This window comes from Caretta caretta, chromosome 11 (assembly GCF_965140235.1).
Source record: "Caretta caretta isolate rCarCar2 chromosome 11, rCarCar1.hap1, whole genome shotgun sequence".
Classification (NCBI taxonomy): domain Eukaryota; kingdom Metazoa; phylum Chordata; order Testudines; family Cheloniidae; genus Caretta; species Caretta caretta.
Genome location: NC_134216.1, coordinates 75,338,452 through 75,359,075, shown reverse-complemented (window position 1 = coordinate 75,359,075; position 20,624 = coordinate 75,338,452). Strand labels below are relative to the sequence as shown.

Genomic DNA, 20,624 nt, shown 5'->3' with positions numbered 1-20,624 from the left:
GCCGCAGAAGGGCTGGGTAGTAAGTCTCCAGTCTGCTCTGAGTTGGGGCAGGCCAGAGCCTCACTGCGCCAGGAGCAGACAAGAGGACAAATGGTGTTGTGGGGCCTGGTCTCCACTTAAAGATGAGGTTGACATAGCTGTGGGGCTGAGGGCTGACACAGATGCTCACGCCTGAGCACCGTTGTTAAGCCGTCCTGAGCCCCGGTGGGGATATGGCTCAGTCAGTAGAGGAAGTCTGTTACCTGATGACAGAGTAGAATTTGCTTTTAGGGAGACTAACTTCACCCCCAGGGTGAGATCCACACTCCTCCTGTGTCCCCCTAGCTCTGCTCCAACCTTCTTGTGGGGAACAGGGGACCCTGAAAGGCGTGTATCTGGAGGATTCCCCGGCACACGTGCCGCAGAAGATCTCTCTAAGGCGGCTGCATCTTTTGCTCCCACCTGCCCCCCAATTCCAGCACAAAGGGGCGTGTTGGATAAGGGGTGCGTCACGGTGAGGCCGCTGCTGTGGAGAGTCCAGGCGGCCCAGAGGAGGCTGTCATGACATAGGGCCCCCCAGCTGGCGAAATAAATCAAGGGCCTGTCCAGCCCCCAGACAGCTTAAAACCCTCTTTAGTCCTCTCCTCTGGGGCTGCACCGTTGGTGCTGAGGCGTGGGTCAGCGTTCAGTGCTGCTGTCTCTGCTGTTAGAACCGTGCCGGCTCGGAGGAAAAGGGAGTCTCACGGGGAAAACAATGTTCTCTCTGATGTGCTGAGAAGGGTGGCGGCTGCCTGCTTGACTTTGTTCAGGCACTTGGTTACGATGTTCATCCGCTGTTTGTTTGCAATCTGCAGAACAGTTTGTTCTTACAAACACATAAACACAGCCTCATAAATCAAACTACCTCCAAGCCAAGCACTGGCCTGGCATGTGCAATGTAAATTGGCGGCCGAAACAAGCTGAAGTGTAGAGATACTGTTTAATAAAAATAGCTGCAAGAAAAGAAACAACTTGGAACTACGTGCCCCCTGAAATCGCAACGCTTTGGATCACTACAAGTTTTGGCAGTGCTGAATGTAGATTACAAACTGTCCAGGCCAGGGACCTTGTCTCTCCCTGTGTGTTCACACAGAGCCTAGCACTGTGGGACCCCAGTCTCAGAGCCATGAGGTGGCAAGCCGCTCGGGGAAAGCTGAATGTATAGCTGAAGAGGATATAAAATCAATAAGTTCTATACAGAAATACTCTGTCCTGTTCTTGTTTGGGTCATTCAGTACCTAATTCTAAAATTTTACTCTTATTTTTTTTGGTCCTTTTTTTGCATTTTTTTAACTTCTCATGTAATCGTTAGACCTCCCTGTGGCAGATCACAGAAACCCTCTCGGGACTGCCAACTGACTAGCTCTGAGCCTGTTTTCCCTGGCAGCTTGTGACTTCAGAACCTTCCCTTGTTTGAGCCAGACACGCTAACCTGTTACAAACACAGACCCAGGTCTGAACAATATCCCCCAGAAGCTGCAGGCTTAACTGAAAACAGCTTAAGAAGTGTTCCTGTCTCCAACACTCAGATACCCAGCTCCCAGTGGGGTCCAAACCCCCCAAAAATCCATTTTATCCTGTATAAAGCTTATACAGGGTAAACTCATAGATTGTTCACCCTTTATAACACTGCTAGAGAGAGAGATGCACAGCTGTTTGCCCCCCACCCCCAGGTATTAATACATACTCTGGGTTAATTAATAAGTAAAAAGTGATTCTATTAAATACAAAAAGTAGGATTCAAGTGGTTCCAAGTAGTGACAGAACAAAGGAAATTACCAAACAAAATAAAACAAAACACGCAAGTCTATGCCTAATACAGTAAGAAAACTGAATACAGACAAAAATCTCACCCTCAGAGATGTTTCAATAAGCTTCTATCACAGACCGGACGCCTTCCTAGTCTGGGCACAATTCTTTCTCCTGGTTCAGCCCTTGTTCCAGCTCAGGTGGTAGCTAGGGGATTTCTCATGATTGCCACCTCCTTTGTTCTGTTCCACCCCCTTATATAGCTTTTGCACAAGGCGGGAATCCTTTGTCCCTCTCTGGGTTCCCACCCCTCCTTCTCAATGGAAAAGCACCAGGTTAAAGATGGATTCCAGTTCAGGTGACATGGTCATATGTCCTGTGAGACCCCAAGCCTTCATTCCTCCCAGCCTGACTTATAGGAAGGCCTGCCTGCAACCAGAGCCATCCATAGTCAATTGTCCTGGTTGATGGGAGCCATCAAGATTCCAAACCACCATTAATGGCCCACACTTTGCAGAACTACAATAGGGCCTTAGAGTTATATTTCATATTTCTAGTTTCAGATACAAGAGTAACACATTTATACAAATAGGATGACCAGACTCAGTAGATTATAAGCTTTGTAATAATACCTTACAAGAGACCTTTTGTATGGAGCATATTCCAGTTACATTAAATTCACACTAATTAGCATATTTTCATAAAATCATATAGAGTGCAACGTCACACTCCCTTTATCCTTTGTAGACAAACATCGAAGGGCAGATCCTTAGTTGGTGAAAACTATCATAGCTCCATTTAAACCAAGCTTACCCCAGCTGAGGCTGAGTGGTGATAATAGGCCCCTCTGTCATGAACATAATTCAGGGTCAACCAAGAATGTTGCCCCACTGTGCCAGGCCGTTTTCAAACACACAGTAGCCCACAGTCTGACCAGCCAAACAGATGAGCCAGACCCAGGGTGGTGAAGGGATAGAACCCCCCTGCAGAGTGGAGTGAGCAGTGGGATCGTGGCAGACAGCATGATAGTGCCAGGATTTTGGGGGGTGCTTGGGTTTACTTAGGAAGAGGTCAGCTACATGGAAAGAAAACAGGGAAGGGGCTGAGAGCAGGAGTGTTGGTGCAGATAGACAATCAGCACAGGGTAGAGTCCAGTCAAAGGCTGAAGGTCCCTGCTTGGCTGCTTCTGCAGCTGTTCCCATTCCCTGGAGTCTCGGGCTGGTTCCTCTTGACACTTCTCCCCCACGAACACACAGGGTGGGGGCAGTGGGGCATCCTCCAGAATGTGAGGGATGGGGTGGCCCCTGTTCTGGGTCCATGGGTTGCTGGGGGGACAGGCGGCCCTTGGCTGGACCCTACTTTATTTCTTCTCCCTCAGTGCAGCAGTCCCTGCTTTGGCTTCTGCCTCTATCCACTGGAGACACTGCCCCATGCCCATTATTTAGTTTGGGAGAGGGAGGGCGGTTGCTGATTAAGACAAACCATTCTAGTTCTTGCCTAATGTAGTTCTAGATCAGTTTGTTTGTAAGGATCCCAGGTATAACTCGCTCCCCCCAAATTAAAATGTGCAGCGGAATACTGCCACAGTTGCTTACCTCCTAGGATTCTAGCCACTCTCAGTACACGGCGTCATCTGAGAGTCAGTACCGTCGAACCGCCGAGTGACGAGCCCCTCGGGAATGGAGGTCGTTCGTAACTGAACAAAACATTAGAATTGTTCTTTCAAAAGTTTACAACTGAACAGTACCTTAATACAGTTTTGCAACTTTACTATGCAGAAGAAAAATGCTGCTTTCAACCATCTTAATTTAAATGAAACAAGCGCAGAAAGTTTCCTTACCTCGTCAAATATTTTTATTAAAACTTTCCCTTTGTTTTTTTCGTAGTTTACATTTAGCACAATACTGTACTGTATTTTTTTTCTTTGCTGCTGCCTGATTGTATACTTCCAGTTCCAAATGAGGTGTGTGGTTGACCGATCATTTCAGAGCTCTAAGAATCTATTGTACACATTTTATTAATTTCGGCAATGCGTTCTGCTAACGATACCCCCCACAAGTGCAGCGCAGCCAGTTTACAGATGGCAGCGAACCTCAAGATCAAATTACAACTTCGGTTTGTAATCCAGGACTGTGCATTCTTTGAAAATGATTGCTTCCATGCCTTTGATTTCAGTGGTTGAGTAATCAGAGAATGCACATCTTTATCTCTTTCTAAATAATGGGAGTCAGGGGAGATCATACATGTGTATGTGAATCACAGATGGATTATTGAACTTGTCATACAAGAAATGGAATGCTTTATTATGCCCAAGGAGACATACAAGATCATTAATATCCACGCTAACGGTGGAATCAGTTTGGGTATTTTGTAGTGTTCACAAAGCTCTTTCGTTTCCTTGGGTGGCGTGGAAGGCGAAGGGATGTGATATTTGATGGGCACTCGTATTCCGATTTACATAGGTCAGGAGGACCTCCGAGCAGTACAAGTTACTGAAAGGGTTCTAGGTGTTGTCCTTTATGGCCGAAGCAGTTAGCCAGTGAGGGCCTTGCTAGGTTGTTTAGGATGAGAAATAGATTGAACTGGTTGGAAAAAACACTGATCTGAGGAAACGAAATGTGTTCTTGACTCCGTTACAGTTTCAACAAAACTCAGGCAGGTAGCGTCCATTGGAAGCGTGCTGGATTCCTTATGGCCTGCTGGGGACCCCAGGTTCCAGAGTCTGCAAATCTGAGACAGTTCCACCATTTGGGCTACCCTGGGGTCCAGCCATGGAGCCTGGCAGCCATGACTGGAGCAGGGGCTGTCAGGTTAGCCTGTCTACCTGCTGCAGATTGGGGCAGCTAGAAGCCCTATCACCGTCCAGGACTTCTGGGCAGCCCCACCATGCCAGGTTCCTGACTCCCTGCTTGAAGACAAGAGCCTGAAAGCCCATGGAGCCCTGGGTCAAGCCAGGGCTCTGCTCCCAGGTCTACAGCAGGGAAGCCTGGAAGACCTGAGAACCCAGATCAACTGGGGCTCTCTGAGCTGCCTGAAGGTAGTGCATCCAGCTTCCAGGGTCCAAGACAGCCCCGCATGCAGACTGGCCAGGGACCCCGGGGCTTACAGACTCCTGGAGCCGCAGACCCTGGCAGCAGCAGCTCCCCTGAAACTGATGATGTCAGTTTCAGCTGTTGCTTTTCAGTAAGTGGCAGCAGCTAAGCTGACAAGTATGTAATTTTGCATATTTCATCTCAGAAACAATGTTTTGGTGTCTCTACAACAAAGGGTTCGACATTACTGGAAGTTTTGGAAAAAATTGTTGAAAAACAGATTTTGGAAAATCTAAACTTCTGGTACAATGAAAATCCTGAATTTTGGCCAGCCCTGAGGTCGAGGCAGGTGGTACTTTGTGTACATTCATTGTAAAGAAACAGGGACTGAATCAAAGTCCTGTTTGCCTGAACACAGTAGGAACAAAGAACCGGCAGTTTCTTTACACAGTTTCCAAGCTCTCTTCTCCAGTCAGTTCTATGCCACAAGGAGCTCTGTTCCTCTGCTGGCCTCACTTACCCTACTGCCTCCCTCTCTTACTGTTGCAACCCAGCCCTGTGTTTGCAATCAGTCCCAGAGGACCCCGCAGCTCACATGGCTTAATGCACCTTCCACCATAACACGAGTAAGTATTGGGGGCCTGTGAGTAAATAGACGCTTCTGCGTCAGGGCATGAGCTTTCAGGAGGGACCTCCCATGACCCCCTTTGACGAACTAGTACACAGAGACCAGACCAAGAGGATCCCTGTAACCCTGATGCACCCCTGAACCCTCTGCCAGTTGGCATCAATGGGTCCTTGGCTCACAGTCATCCCATCACCGTGGAAAAGAAAAAGACTTTTTGTTTGGGGGACTAGTATTAAAGAGCAGAGTGTTTTTCCGGGTGCTCAGTATAAACAGAACTGAGGGTAAGCCGGGGGAATGAGCCTCATGCTTGCTTCCTTGAATTCATTGGGAGTAAAATTCTGCACACGGTAGTTGGGGTTTCACGTTGTTTTCTATAATGGGATGTTACCACCACTGACGTGCCCCCTTTCCGATGAGAGGGGAGGGTGCAGCACTGTATAGCAGCTAATTGCACTATTAACAGAAACTATCGCCAGTGGGTGTGCGAATTTCTTTTGGTTATTCTTTCTTCTGCCTCGTGGGGCACAGGGGCTTAATTAATTTATAAAAGCGCTTGGAGATTTGTCCTTCAAAGCTGCTTTATACATGCAAAGTCTCGTGATGATTGGACACCTCTCCCCTCTAGTTAAGCAGTTTGCTTCCTTAACGTTCCCTCTCTCTCTCCCCTCTGAGTGACCGAGGTTGGGCCCAGGCCTCGCTGTAGCTGATGGCACAGCACAGGGGGAGAGCGTCTCTGTGCGTTCGTTCGTGTTTCTCACTCTTCTGCCTTTTAACACAAGTCGCTAAAGCTGGACTCTTTTCGTGTAGCGTGGTTTAGTGGTTAGAGCACTGGACAGCCTCTGGGAGACCTGCCTTCTCTTCCCCCACTGGCCGGCGGCCTGACCTTCCCCACTCTGTTCTCCTCTTTGCCTGGCTGTAAAAGGAGGATCATGAGAGTGACTTCCTTTGTAAAGCTGCTTGAAGATCTGCGGCTGAGAACAACTCCCAGGGGAGTAGGGGCCAGCCCTGTAAAAACTGGGTGTTATACTATTAACATTTCACATCACGATGATCAGGGATCCTAGTTTTCCATGGTAAACCCCCCAAAATTCTGATTTAAAAAAACATAAAAATCTGCGTAATTCCACCATTAAAATGAAACCCTGAACTTTAGTGGCCTAGCCACAATATATCTCTGTATCAATTGACCCACAATGTTTTATTGATAAATTTACAATTTTAAACCGACAGCCCGAGCCCCGTCCATTCTCCTGATTATCCGAGTTTTTGATTATCCGATCTGGTAAAATGTGTTAGTTTTTGCCCAAAATGTAAAAACTAACAATTCTCTCTAAAAACGCAAATTCCATGTTTTTTTGTGGCAAACTGATTTCTAGGGTCCCTGATGCTGATCACTTCCAACCCCCACTCTACCGTGACACACATTTTAAAACAACATTTGAAACTGTTTCTGGACATACTGCTTGAGGTTGTAGACCAGTTCCCACCCTGCTTCCACAGTCATCAAACATCAGAGGATTTTACACACACACTAAGATGTTGGGGCCAACACATTCTCTCTCTCCCCCCCCCCCCCCCTAGTTTGTACCCAATAAACACTAAGATGTTGGGGCCAACACATACTCACTCTCTCTCTGTCTCTCCTAGTTTGTACCCAATAAACACTAAGATGTTGGGGCCAGGTCCTCAGCTGGTGTAGACCCTCAGCTGCTTTTTGGTTTTACAGCAGCATTGAGGGGCTGATGTGAAGTCAGTGGTCTTCAGACCAGGCACAAGCATGCTTTTCTCCCAAAGGTGTCTTCAGCAAGCTGCTGCCTGCCAGTGGCAGACGCCGGCGTGGGCGGTTCTAGTAGAGTTATTTATGAGGTAATTTTAAGAACCCTGCAACGAGTGATGTGGAGAAGTAACTACCTTGTCTTTCACTGCACACTGTGGCTTTCTGTTCATTTACAGTCTCTTTATTTAAAATAGATCAGTAAGCCCAGGGCCGGCTCTAGGCACCAGCAAAACAAGCAGGTGCTTGGGGCGGCCCATTTCTGGGGGCGGCCCATTTCTGGGGGCGGCATTCCGGCGCCCGCCATGCCGCCCCTCGAAATGTGCCTCCGCCTCTCCCCCCCTCCCTCCCAGGGTTCGCACGGCAAGCCTGGGAGGGAGGGGGGGGAAGCCGAGCGGCGGGGCGCTCGGGGGAGGCGGCGGTGGTGGAGCGGAGGCGAGCTGGGGCGGAGAGGAGTTCCTCTCCCCCCCATTACTTCCTGCACTCCCCCCCCCACCCTCGCTCCCCTCTGCTCCGCCTGCTCCCCTGAACGCGCTGCCTCCCCCTTTCCTGACGGGGAGGGGGGAGAAGTGGAGCAGCGGCGTGTTCAGGGGAGCAGGCGGCGCGGAGGGCTGCAGGGGGGAGCCGCAGGAAGCAATGGGGGGGGAATGCGGCACGCCCAGGGGAGGAGGCGGGGCCGGGGATTTGGGGAAGGGGCGGAGGCGGTGGCTTTGCTCATGACACCGTTCCAGGAGTTGGAGCATCTCCATTGCTGCCAATAGGATAGGACCTCAGTTGTAGTGGCTGGGGTCCTACCTGGTCTCTTACCATCAACACCAAGGGAAATGTGTGTTGCCCGCTTAACTGCAGAATCTACATAGAGTGCCTGCTGGTCTCTGTGTGTCCCTACCACACCAACTCTCTTGCTGCTATATGCACAAGGGATGTGTTGATAACCCCCAAAATTTTAGATGACCTGTCCACCTGCTAAAATTGTATAGGTCCTTTAACAACCTTCTGTCAAGGAGTTCAGAATTAGCTTGTCCTACTGTACAAAGGAATTAGGGCATCTATGAATGTTCCATTTCCATGCTGCAAAGTCAAGCCCATGGCAGTAGCGTTTACCTCAGTAATCAAATCATGACCATTTGATGTGGGAAAGGCCTATGTTATCTGGTCTAGTCTCAATCCTGCATTGGTGGGTTCCCTTCAACTGGGGGTCATGAGCTGACAGCCTCCACCCCCAAACCCTGCTTTGCCTCCGGCATTTACAATAGTGTTCAATATTTAAAAAAAAAAAAGTGGGTTTTTAATTTGGGGTGGGGGGTCACTCTCAGAAGCTTGCTGTGTGAAAGGGGTCACCAATACAAAAGTCTGAGAACCACTGAGTCAGCTAATAGTGAGGGGGGGAAAACCTACAAATAACTTCTGTGATTTATCAGATTTTAAAATTTCCTCTCTGTCGGCGGCAGGGCCCAGATGAAAGTACAGGTCGTTGCAATTGCTCCATCTGGATACAATGGGAACTGTCCCTTTCAAATCCCGCCAGCCACATCATAACCTGCCCTATCAATAGGGTTTTAAACGACTCAGAAAGATATTATTTGCTGCTGTTCTGGCCGCGTTGGTCCCAGGATGGTGAGAGACACAAGGTGGGTGAAATAATATTTTTTATTGGAGCAACTTCTGTTGGTGGAAGGGAGAAGCTTTTGAGCTTCATGGAGCTCTTCCTCAGGTCTGGGTAAGGTAGCCGGAGCAATATTATTCATATCTCAAACAAACAAGGGTTGATAATGGGCATGCGTTATCAGCAGGATGAGTTGATCTCAGATGGTGTCTCAGAACACAAATGCAGAATTTTGAGTGTGTGAGGTTTATGACAACGTTTCAGCAACTCTCACACTGTTTCAGCACCTCTCTCACTCTCTCCATTATAGAACAGCCCAGAATATCTTTTGACTGTAGGCGGAGAAAGGATCGATGCTTTCTTTGCCGCTGCTCCTTTCTTAAGGGGATGGGTTGTTGATAATAAATTGATAATGCACTTCTTGTTGTCAGCCGGGTAGATGGTCTGGGGCTAGACTTACAGATTGTGTAGTTTGGATGGCGGAATTTGGGAAAGTGGACTGGCAAAGTTTCATAAACTTCTTTTTACAGAGATATTTTAATCTGTCGTGCTTATTTCACATGCTTCCCTCTTCCCTCCCGGTGGTGGAATGGGAAACCTATTCAGAAACGCTACCTTGTTACTGTCAGAAAAATCCTGTGGTATTAAAGGCATGGTCTTTAGGACATGCCTCAGACTCTCCAGGTGAGAGACTGTTTTGCCCCTATCCCATCTCTGTCAAGAGCAGCCTTGGCCAGAAGCTCTGTCTGTGAGTGAGCTTATTGTGCCTCAAAGGGCATCCTTCAACCTTGCAGGAGTTTGAGGTTATTCGGGGCCTGGTCTGGTTGTTTTCATTAGGCTGAGAAAATTGGTAATATAAGTCAGGTGTTCTTTGACGCAGTTCTGTTTGTTTATGCAGATTGCACGCAAAGGAACAAACAGCGGGCAATCTCCTTGTTCCAAAATCCAAGCCTGTTTTGCAGGCAGTCCTCTGCCCAAAGAAGCTCTTGGCTTAGTCGTAGGGCTTCTCTCAGTCTGCTTGCTTCCCTTGGCTTTCTGTTTCCTTGCTGCTTCTGATGCACGTGCAGCTGAACCAATCAATGACTCGGTCCCAGGAAAACCTCTCCTATTTTCCTGAATTAATTCTTGCTCAGGCCTTCCCCTGCAGTCCAGCACCTTAGGAGATGGATAGCTCAGTGGTTTGAGCATTGGCCTGCTAAACCCAGGGTGTGAGTTCAATCCTTGAGGGGGCCATTTAGGGATCTGGGGCAAAAACTGGGGATTGGTCCTGCTTTGAGCAGGGGTTTGGACTAGATGACCTCCTGAGGTCCCTTCCATCCATGATATTCTGTGGTTCTGATTCTATGGCATCTGGTGTTTGAGCTCTACTTCATAAAGAAGCTGAAATGTCTCTTCCATCTAGCTGAGTGGTGGCTAGCATGCCTGTCAGCTTCAGAGAGAGCTGTGATTGCCAGTAGATCAGATGCTTGCTGGCAGCCAATAACTTCCCCAGCACAACAGTATCTTATGCCCCGCAATCACGCGGAAGAATACAGGCACTGGATTATCAATGGGGTCAGTAATATTTCACCCAGCTCTTGATATGTTGCAAACCGCTGTTTGCTTTGAAATCTGTAATAACAAGGTGTTGGGCCAGATCCTCACCTGATGGAAGCTAGAGTTATGCCGACTTATAGTGGAGCTGTGTCGATCCTCACTGGTTGAGGATCTGACCCTGCATATCCACGGCCAGTATTGGTGGATCTCAAAGCACAGTACACCTGTATACTCATAATAGTTTGCTGTCTTTAGGCTTTCATTTCTGTAATCTGTTTTCTCCTAAGCCTGGTATTTTGGGAATGCAAATGTGTTTTGTCACAGCTGTTCTATGTGAAGACAGATATCCTTTTGAAAAGCATTGTCGCTCTCGAGGTTGTAATTTTCTTAAAGAGCATTGATTGTTTTTCCTCTGCATTGGTTATTGACAGCGCAAATGGATGCCAAACTGTAACGGTCCTGCAAGTTACTTTTAAAAATAATTGAAGGCTGATATCTATCCTCAGCTGTCCCAGGATGCAGAGTCTTGGAGAAAATGAAGAGAAATCTAACAAAAGTAAACTGCGGGGGAGGGGCGAAAAGCTTTTGTGTGAGTCAGTTAAACTGAGGAGGGAGTGTGAATTTGAATACTGTGATTGAACATCTCATCTCTGTGCTGCACTTTTTAACTTGCTTGGGCTGCAAACCAACTAGCATTAATGCGGACGCTAGCTCAGTGATTAAGCAAACTTGTAAAGTGTTCAAGTAATTCCTGTGGTCCCTTTGGGCTTTTGGGAGGAATAAAATGAGAACATCCCCAATACCCACTGTAGTCTGATTACTGATTTTCAGGTTGTTAAACAGTCCCTGGTTGTGTGTAGCTTCTGTATTCTGCATTATGGGTCTAACATGTTTATTTGCAATATATTGTTTAACCACTAGAGGGCTCTGTTCTGCACAGTGTTCCAGACAGAGCACAGCCCTTGGTAAACAGACTGACCAGGCTGGAGCTCGAACTCCTGTTGGAAATCTTTCAGAGTAGCAGCCGTGTTAGTCTGTATTCGCAAAAAGAACAGGAGGACTTGTGACACCTTAGAGACTAACCAGTTTATTTGAGCAGAAGCTTTTGTGAGCTACAGCTCACTTCATCAGATGCATTCAGAAATCTGATGAAGTGAGCTGTGGCTCACGAAAGCTCATGCTCAAATAAATTGGTTAGTCTCTAAGGTGCCACAAGTACTCCTTTTCTTTTTGCGAATACAGACTAACACGGCTGTTCCTCTGAAACCATTCAGAAATCTGTTTGCTTTAGTTGTAGAACGGGGCTGCTTTTTAATTGGGTACCACCTACTGCAGAAGTTCTGTGACATCATGTATTACTCACTTCAGTGTTATGAAAAAAAATTACTGTCCATGAAACCAAACGCCAAATTTGTGGGAAAATGGCTCAAATCTAACTTGGGTTCATGCATTTCCCTCTCCTTTCACCCTACATTTTCCTTTCTCTCCAGGGAGGAAGATATTGTTTGTTGTTTCTGAACTTTCCCCCGAGTATGAAGCAGCATGTCAGACAATCTGTCGTCCTTCTCCCTCTCTGTGGTCTGTTATACCATTCTGCCACCTCTTGTCTCCCACTGGCAATGGTCAGACAAGCCCACTGAGGAGGAGATGGAGTTCCTTATGATGCATCCATTGTTTCCCACATCCATTCAGGATGCTGTGGGTAAACAAATTGGGTTGCTTTTCCTGTTCTCTTTTTAGTTTCTTTTGAAGGAGTGCCTGCACCACTATTGTCTCCAAGCCCACCTGTGTCTCTGATTTCCCAACAAGCATCCCCCGCTCCCAGGCTGTCTGCTCTTTGTTCTTGCAAGTTGATTGTTCCGGGCTGGAGGCGACAAGCTGATTCCAGATGGTGGTTTGCCTTGTATCGGAGTTTGGAAGCACAGGGTTCATGTGATTTTTCGCAACACTGCCAACCCCAAACCTTCAAAATTCAGGAGTCAAGCCCCCCCCCCAAGTATGAGATGGGCTTAAAAATTGATTCTTAAATTGATTTATTTGTCTTCTGGCTTGTGTCTTTAGAGTGCACTTGGAACACATTTTCAGGCTTTTTTTCCCCCCTCCACACTATTATGATGGCTAGAAACTTTTTGTTGAAATTTGAGATTCCCACGTGCTTACATAAGTCTAGAAGCTGGGGCATGAATGAACTTAACGTTGCGAGACTTGTGATACAAACACAGGAGTTGGCAACACTGGTTTCAGAGTAGCAGCTATGTTAGTCTGTATCCACAAAAAGAAAAGGAGGACTTGTGGCACCTTAGAGACTAACCAATTTATTTGAGCATAAGCTTTCGTGAGCTACAGCTCAATTCATTGGATGCAAGTGAACTGTAGCTCACGAAAGCTTATGCTCAAATAAATTGGTTAGTCTCTAAGGTGCCACAAGTCCTCCTTTTTCTTTTTTCTGGTTTTGTAGTTAGTTATTTATATTAAATTATGAGCAACTGATTAAAACTGATCTGCCACGGGGGGCACACGTAACAATATGCATAGTTATAAAAGCCAATTTCCCCCAAATCAGTGTGTCTGCTGCGAAAGTTTACTCGTGTTGCCTGGTTAACGTGCCCATAATACCTGCTGAACAGATTTGAGCTAGCAAGGCTGCTTCCAGACTGATTTGAGAGGATTTGGGGTTTTGTGTGGGAGTCTGTTAATACTGGGATCACACCGAGGTACTTTATACTGCGGAAGAGTGTCAGACTCAGAACAGAGGCTGTACTTGAGCTTTGATGAGTGTATAAGCTTTAAATTCACACTCCATTCAGATAGACTTACAGGCCTAACATGTCTTCACAGCTGGAAAGATTAGTTTTTAGGAAGCGTGTTTTCCGGAAAATGCAAGAATATGCATAAAGATTCTAAATCTGGGAAGTTTGCAACTGCTGGACCGTGGCAGATGTGGCGAACACGTTCCCATTAATGGGAATCCAGTCCTACGTCAGCTCCTGTGTCTGTGTCCTGCTACTGCATGAATCATAGAATAATAGAATCATAGAATATAAGGGTTGGAAGGGACCCCAGAAGGTCATCTAGTCCAACCCCCTGCTCGAAGCAGGACCAAATCCCAGTTAAATCATCCCAGCCAGGGCTTTGTCAAGCCTGACCTTAAAAACCTCTAAGGAAGGAGATTCTACCACCTCCCTAGGTAACGCATTCCAGTGTTTCACCACCCTCTTAGTGAAAAAGTTTTTCCTAATATCCAATCTAAACCTCCCCCACTGCAACTTGAGACCATTACTCCTCGTTCTGTCATCTGCTACCATTGAGAACAGTCTAGAGCCATCCTCTTTGGAACCCCCTTTCAGGTAGTTGAAAGCAGCTATCAAATCCCCCCTCATTTCTTCTCTTCTGCAGGCTAAACAATCCCAGCTCCCTCAGCCTCTCCTCATAACTCATGTGATCCAGACCCCTAATCATTTTTGTTGCCCTTCGCTGGACTCTCTCCAATTTATCCACATCCTTCTTGAAGTGTGGGGCCCAAAACTGGACACAGTACTCCAGATGAGGCCTCACCAATGTCGAATAGAGGGGAACGATCACGTCCCTCGATCTGCTCGCTATGCCCCTACTTATACATCCCAAAATGCCATTGGCCTTCTTGGCAACAAGGGCACACTGCTGACTCATATCCAGCTTCTCGTCCACTGTCACCCCTAGGTCCTTTTCCGCAGAACTGCTGCCTAGCCATTCGGTCCCTAGTCTGTAGCTGTGCATTGGGTTCTTCCGTCCTAAGTGCAGGACCCTGCACTTATCCTTATTGAACCTCATCAGATTTCTTTTGGCCCAATCCTCCAAATTGTCTAGGTCCTTCTGTATCCTATCCCTCCCCTCCAGCGTATCTACCACTCCTCCTAGTTTAGTATCATCCGCAAATTTGCTGAGAGTGCAATCCACACCATCCTCCAGATCATTTATGAAGATATTGAACAAAACCGGCCCCAGGACCGACCCTTGGGGCACTCCACTTGATACCGGCTGCCAACTAGACATGGAACCATTGATAACTACCCGTTGAGCCCAACAATCTAGCCAGCTTTCTACCCACCTTATAGTGCATTCTTCCAGCCCATACTTCCTTAACTTGCTGACAAGAATACTGTGGGAGACCGTGTCAAAAGCTTTGCTAAAGTCAAGAAACAATACATCCACTGCTTTCCCTTCATCCACAGAACCAGTAATCTCATCATAAAAGGCGATTAGATTAGTCAGGCATGACCTTCCCTTGGTGAATCCATGCTGGCTGTTCCTGATCACTTTCCTCTCATGCAAGTGCTTCAGGATTGATTCTTTGAGGACCTGCTCCATGATTTTTCCAGGGACTGAGGTGAGGCTGACTGGCCTGTAGTTCCCAGGATCCTCCTTCTTCCCTTTTTTAAAGATTGGCACTACATTAGCCTTTTTCCAGTCATCCGGGACTTCCCCCGTTCGCCACGAGTTTTCAAAGATAATGGCCAATGGCTCTGCAATCACAGCCGCCAATTCCTTCAGCACTCTCGGATGCAACTCGTCCGGCCCCATGGACTTGTGCACGTCCAACTTTTCTAAATAGTCCCTAACCACCTCTATCTCCACAGAGGGCTGGCCATCTCTTCCCCATTTTGCGATGCCCAGCGCAGCAGTCTGGGAGCTGACCTTGTTAGTGAAAACAGAGGCAAAAAAAGCATTGAGTACATTAGCTTTTTCCACATCCTCTGTCACTAGGTTGCCTCCCTCATTCAGTAAGGGGCCCACACTTTCCTTGGCTTTCTTCTTGTTGCCAACATACCTGAAGAAACCCTTCTTGTTACTCTTGACATCTCTGGCTAGCTGCAGCTCCAGGTGCGATTTGGCCCTCCTGATATCATTCCTACATGCCCGAGCAATATTTTTATACTCTTCCCTGGTCATATGTCCAATCTTCCACTTCTTGTAAGCTTCTTTTTTATGTTTAAGATCCGCTAGGATTTCACCATTAAGCCAAGCTGGTCGCCTGCCATATTTACTATTCTTTCGACTCATCGGGATGGTTTGTCCCTGTAACCTCAACAGGGATTCCTTGAAATACAGCCAGCTCTCCTGGATTCCTTTCCCCTTCAAGTTAGTCCCCCAGGGGATCCTGGCCATCCGTTCCCTGAGGGAGTCGAAGTCTGCTTTCCTGAAGTCCAGGGTTCGTATCCTGCTGCTTACCTTTCTTCCCTGCGTCAGGATCCTGAACTCAACCAACTCATGGTCACTGCCTCCCAGATTCCCATCCACTTTTGCTTCCCCCACTAATTCTACCCGGTTTGTGAGCAGCAGGTCAAGAAAAGCGCCCCCCCTAGTTGGCTCCTCTAGCACTTGCGCCAGGAAATTGTCCCCTACGCTTTCCAAAAACTTCCTGGATTGTCTATGCACCGCTGTATTGCTCTCCCAGCAGATATCAGGAAAATTAAAGTCACCCATGAGAACCAGGGCATGCGATCTAGTAGCTTCCGTGAGCTGCCGGAAGAAAGCCTCATCTACCTCATCCCCCTGGTCCGGTGGTCTATAGCAGACTCCCACCACTACATCACTCTTGTTGCACACACTTCTAAACTTAATCCAGAGACACTCAGGTTTATGGAGGTTTATCTTCTCACTAAAGAATGGCCCCTTACTTTTTGTTTCCACGGTATGCATCCGATGAAGTGAGCTGTAGCTCACGAAAGCTCATGCTCAAATAAATTGGTTAGTCTCTAAGGTGCCACAAGTACTCCTTTTCTTTTTACTTTTTGTTGGGCATTCATACCCAGTGAGGCTGATCAGTAGCCTGAAAGTGATCACTCTAAGGCAGTGGCTCTCAACCTTTCCGGACTACTGTCCCCCTTTCCGGATTAGTTGTCTTGCGTACGCCCAAGTTTCACCTCACTTAAAGACTACTTGCTTACAAAATCAGACATAAAAATAGAAAAGTTTCGCAGCACACTGTTACTGATAAACTTGCTTTCTCATTTTTGCCATGTAATTAAAATAAAACAATTGGAAGAGAAATATTGTGCTTACATTTCAGTGTGTAGTATATAAAGCAGTATAAACAAGTCATTGTATCCGAGTAGCCACCCTGTTAGTCTGTATTCGCAAAAAGAAAAGGAGGACTTGTGGCACCTTAGAGACTAACCAATTTATTGAGCTGTAGCTCACGAAAGCTTATGCTCAAATAAACTGGTTAGTCTCTAAGGCGCCACAAGTCCTCCTTTTCTTTTTAAGTCATTGTATGAAATTTTAGTTTGTACTGACTTTGTTAGTGCTTTTCATGTGGCCTTTTGTAAAACTAGGCAAATCTCTAAATGAGTTGACGTACCCCCTGGAAGACCTCTGCATACCCCCAGGGGTATGTGTACCCCTGGTTGAGAGCCACTGCCCTAAGGTACTACAGATGTTTTGTGGAGACCGTAACTGGGGAAATTGTTAGGTGTTTCCAGGAAGTAGTTAAACTGAGCTACCAGTGCATTCTTGATGTATGTTTGTGATTTGGATGCTGTTTATCTGTCACGGTAATACCTGGTCTGCGTGTCAGTTTTGTGTTATAATTGTCTGTTGGGGGATCATTTATACACTGGAACAGCCCCGAGTATGGACAATTATACTGTTACCTTATAATGATACCCTAGCATTTGTGTAATACTTTTTATCTGTAGCTCTCAAAGCACTTTACAAAGGAGGCCAGTATCATCCCCATTTTACAGATGGGGATACTGAGGCACAACAACTTGTCCAGGTTCATCTAGCAGGCCAGTGGCAGAGCAAAGAATAGAACGCAGGTCTCCTGACTCCCAGTCCAGTGCTCTATCCTCCAGACCAAACTTCTCCCATCTCCCCTTTTTTTGTTCAGGAACTGCTATGCAAATATAAAGATGCTTTATAGAGCTATAACTATATCCACACTAGAGGGGTTGCGTCACTTCAGTTATACTAATCTAGCTCTGTTGGTACTACTTTACTGTAGACAAGGCCTAAGTGTAGCTTCATCGCAATTTTGGTGTGACTTGGGAAGCCTATCAGAGGCTTTATTTTGCTTCATTACAAATAAGGCCATGCTCCTGTCTTTGGAGATGTGACCCGGTTACTAGAGTCCTAGAGGGACAACCTAGATCATCAGTCTGACCGCCTGTGTGTCCACCAACACCACCCGGCACCCACACACTGCACCCCACAACCAGAATGAGACTAGGGTGACCAGATAGCAAGTGTTAAAAATCGGGACAGGGGATGGGGTAAATAGGTGCCTATATAAGAAAAAGCCCCCCAAATCAGGACTCTTCCTATGAAATCAGGACATCTGGTCACCCTAAATGAGACCAAAAGACGACAGGAGGGTGGACTGTTACGTGCCACAGGCAGAGAATGGGAGGGACTGACTGGCACAGGTGTCTGAAACCCCTGTAATGCCAGCAAAATGATTGAGATATACCCAGTTAATGCTGGTGAGTGACCCGCACTGCACGCCGCAGAGGAAGGCGAACCCTTCCCTGCGCCACCCCACCCCCAGTCCCTGCCAATCTGACCTGGTGGATATTCCTTCCAGACCCCACATATGGTGATCAGTGAGACCGTGCTCCTGAGAGAGAGAGAGAGAGAGAGAGACTGACTGCTCAGAGCCCTGGCCCACCACCCAATACATTTTAACAGCTTAATTCAGAGAATTCCCTGGGCTACTCGTGAGACACTCAGTGTCTAGGTCTAAAATGGAAAGACATTAGCTGCACTGCTGTCCGTGTTGCTCTGCCTGTCTGCTCCACCCTTAGCATATGTATCAATCCTGATCTCAAAGCGCACGCTTCAGGGAAGTAGGATTCTTGATTATCTCGATGCCCTGCCTACAGTATTTAAAAACAACCCGGTAGATCGACAGCATAGTGTGTGACTGTTTGGAATAGGCGTTCATGCACGTGTGATCGCAAAGCAACACATTAGTTTAGTCTGGGAGAGTTATTCTAAGGTTGCTTAGTGGAGAAGTTTGCATTAGATCCATGTTTCAGATCTCGTTTTGGGGAAATTGATGGATGTGTCCCCAAGGTCAGGAGCAGTGTCTTTGCGTATACTTGTGTAGCACTAAGTGTATGAAAGGTAGGCTTCATTTTGGGTCTGTTCGTCTTCCCCTCCATGCGATCGTTTTAGTACACGTGCACTCAACTTCTGTAGCGTGTGCCTGTGAAAGTAAAGGTTTGTTTCTCTCTTCATGGCTTGTTGGCTAAAGTTTGCTGGTTGAGAATGCTGGTGAATGGAAGGGTCCAGCTGGCTGAATGGCAAGTAAATTATCCTTTTCCCTTGGGAAACCCATATGCTTCTCTGGGTTGCTACTTAAATGAATGCTAGTTGAATTATTGACTGTCAGGCTTGCCCTGATAGCCAGGATGTGGTTAATATGGGGATGGGCAGCAACAAAACTGTTCAGATCTGCATGGCTGATTTGGAAGATGTTATCTAAACCTTATTTCTCCTTTATATGAGAGATTCATGAGCAAGAGAGTTCTGTAGCAATTGTTACGCTTGTTCACTGAAGCGTCTTACAGCTGGAGTATTAATACACCTTTCTGTAGCATTGCTTGCTGCGAAACGCTCACCTCCACACTAAGGGACAGGAAAGGTTACACCCTTCTGCTTGTATCGCGGCCAATAAATAAATGCAGGGTACACTTGGATTAATTGTATGTCCCAAAAATTAGCAATGTGTCAATTTACTCTTTTAAAGGCACAGCTTTCCACAGTTCTTCTCCCCGACAACCCCATCTTCCCTTCTTGTCGATGGAGTTACTTTTCTCTGTGTTGTCTTGCCTGACCCAAACCTTTTGATCAATAGAGTCTGTTATTCCAACTCAAGCTCAGTTTATTTGTAAATCTCTGAGTCCAAACTCTGGAATGTTAGTGGCATGTCCTGAAACAATGTCATTAAAACAAAAATTACACAGACTTGGGGGTAATCTTCTGTCCAAACCTGATGCATCCCTCCCCTTTCATTAGCCACATTCCAGACATGCTGAGATGGGAAAGATTGTGGGGAAACACATTGAATTCAAGCGTTTTGTGTTTCAACCTTTAGTTCTCAAATGTAAGTTTCCTTTCATTGCATTCCAGCAAAAGCACTCTATCCTTCAGGGCACACTCTTTCCTCCTGGGAGAAACTCAGCAGTTAACATTCAGCCTCAACCAGGATGGTTAGAGGCCTAAAAAGCGTGTCTTCATGTTTCCTATTATCTCACTGTTCCTATCAAAGCCCTGCCCTATCTAAGGGGTTCTGATTTGTGTGTATTTCCTACAAGTTACAAGTCTTGTTTTTTTCCATTTGTGAGCAGAGAGTTTAAAAGAAAAGTATTGGAAGCAACTTCAACTTTGTCTGGGCTGCTGACTCTCAATGTCAAATCATTCTAATTTTTGGTATGATTTACGTGTGTTGTGTTAGGCAGAGCCAGTGGGAGGGCTGAGGAAGGATAGTCCAGTGGGTAGCACTCTTGCCTAAGACTTGGGAGACCAGGGATGAATTCCCTGCTCCTCCACAGTCGTCTTGTGTGAGTTAGGCAAATGACTTGGTCTTCATCTCCGCTTAAATGTTATCTCGGCATATCCATGCTGGTGCGGGAGGTGAAAAAATCACCCCGACTGATATAACTATGCAGACTGCCATCCTCCAGCCCCCCTAGTGTACACACACCCATGTCGACAGAGAACTACTTCTGTGGGCGTTGCTAACGTCCTTGATAGAGGTGCTGTTCCTCCATGGACAGAACATCTTCTGTTGGCATAGGTCGTGTCTTCCCATGCAGGCTATGTCCGCATGGCTAGGCCAACTTGAGCTTCATAGTGTAGACAGACCCTTAGCTGCTTTCTCCCTCAGTTGCCCATCTGTACAATGGGGGTAATAGCACTGCCCTACCCCACAAAGTTCTTGAGAATAAATACCTCAAAGATGGTGAGGTGCCCAGGTGCTAGGGTGACGAGGCAGCTGTTTGAGAGGCAGTGTGGTCTAGTCTATTGGGCCTGGACTGGGCATCAGGAAACACGGATTCTGCTTCCAGCTCCGCTCTGTGACCTGTGGCAAGACACTTCAGCCCCCCTTCCCTTCCCATCCTCTACCTGTCTTGCTTCATTACAGCATACATTCTTTGGGGCCAGGGCTGTCATGTTTGTACGGCACCTAGCACAGTGGAGCTACGGTATTGGTAAGGACATCTAGGTGCTTCTGGGGTACCAGTGTAATAACGAAGACAGCTGGCTTCAAAGAGATGGCATTTAATTGGGAGTGGG

At 46.9% G+C, this 20,624-nt stretch overlaps 1 protein-coding gene across 6 annotated transcripts in view; it reads left to right on the top strand.

The window, feature by feature from the left end:
- Positions 1 to 20,624, top strand: part of SH3BP4 (SH3 domain binding protein 4) — a 142,718-nt gene that overhangs the window by 71,752 nt on the left and 50,342 nt on the right. The gene's annotated exons all lie outside the window — the stretch shown is intronic.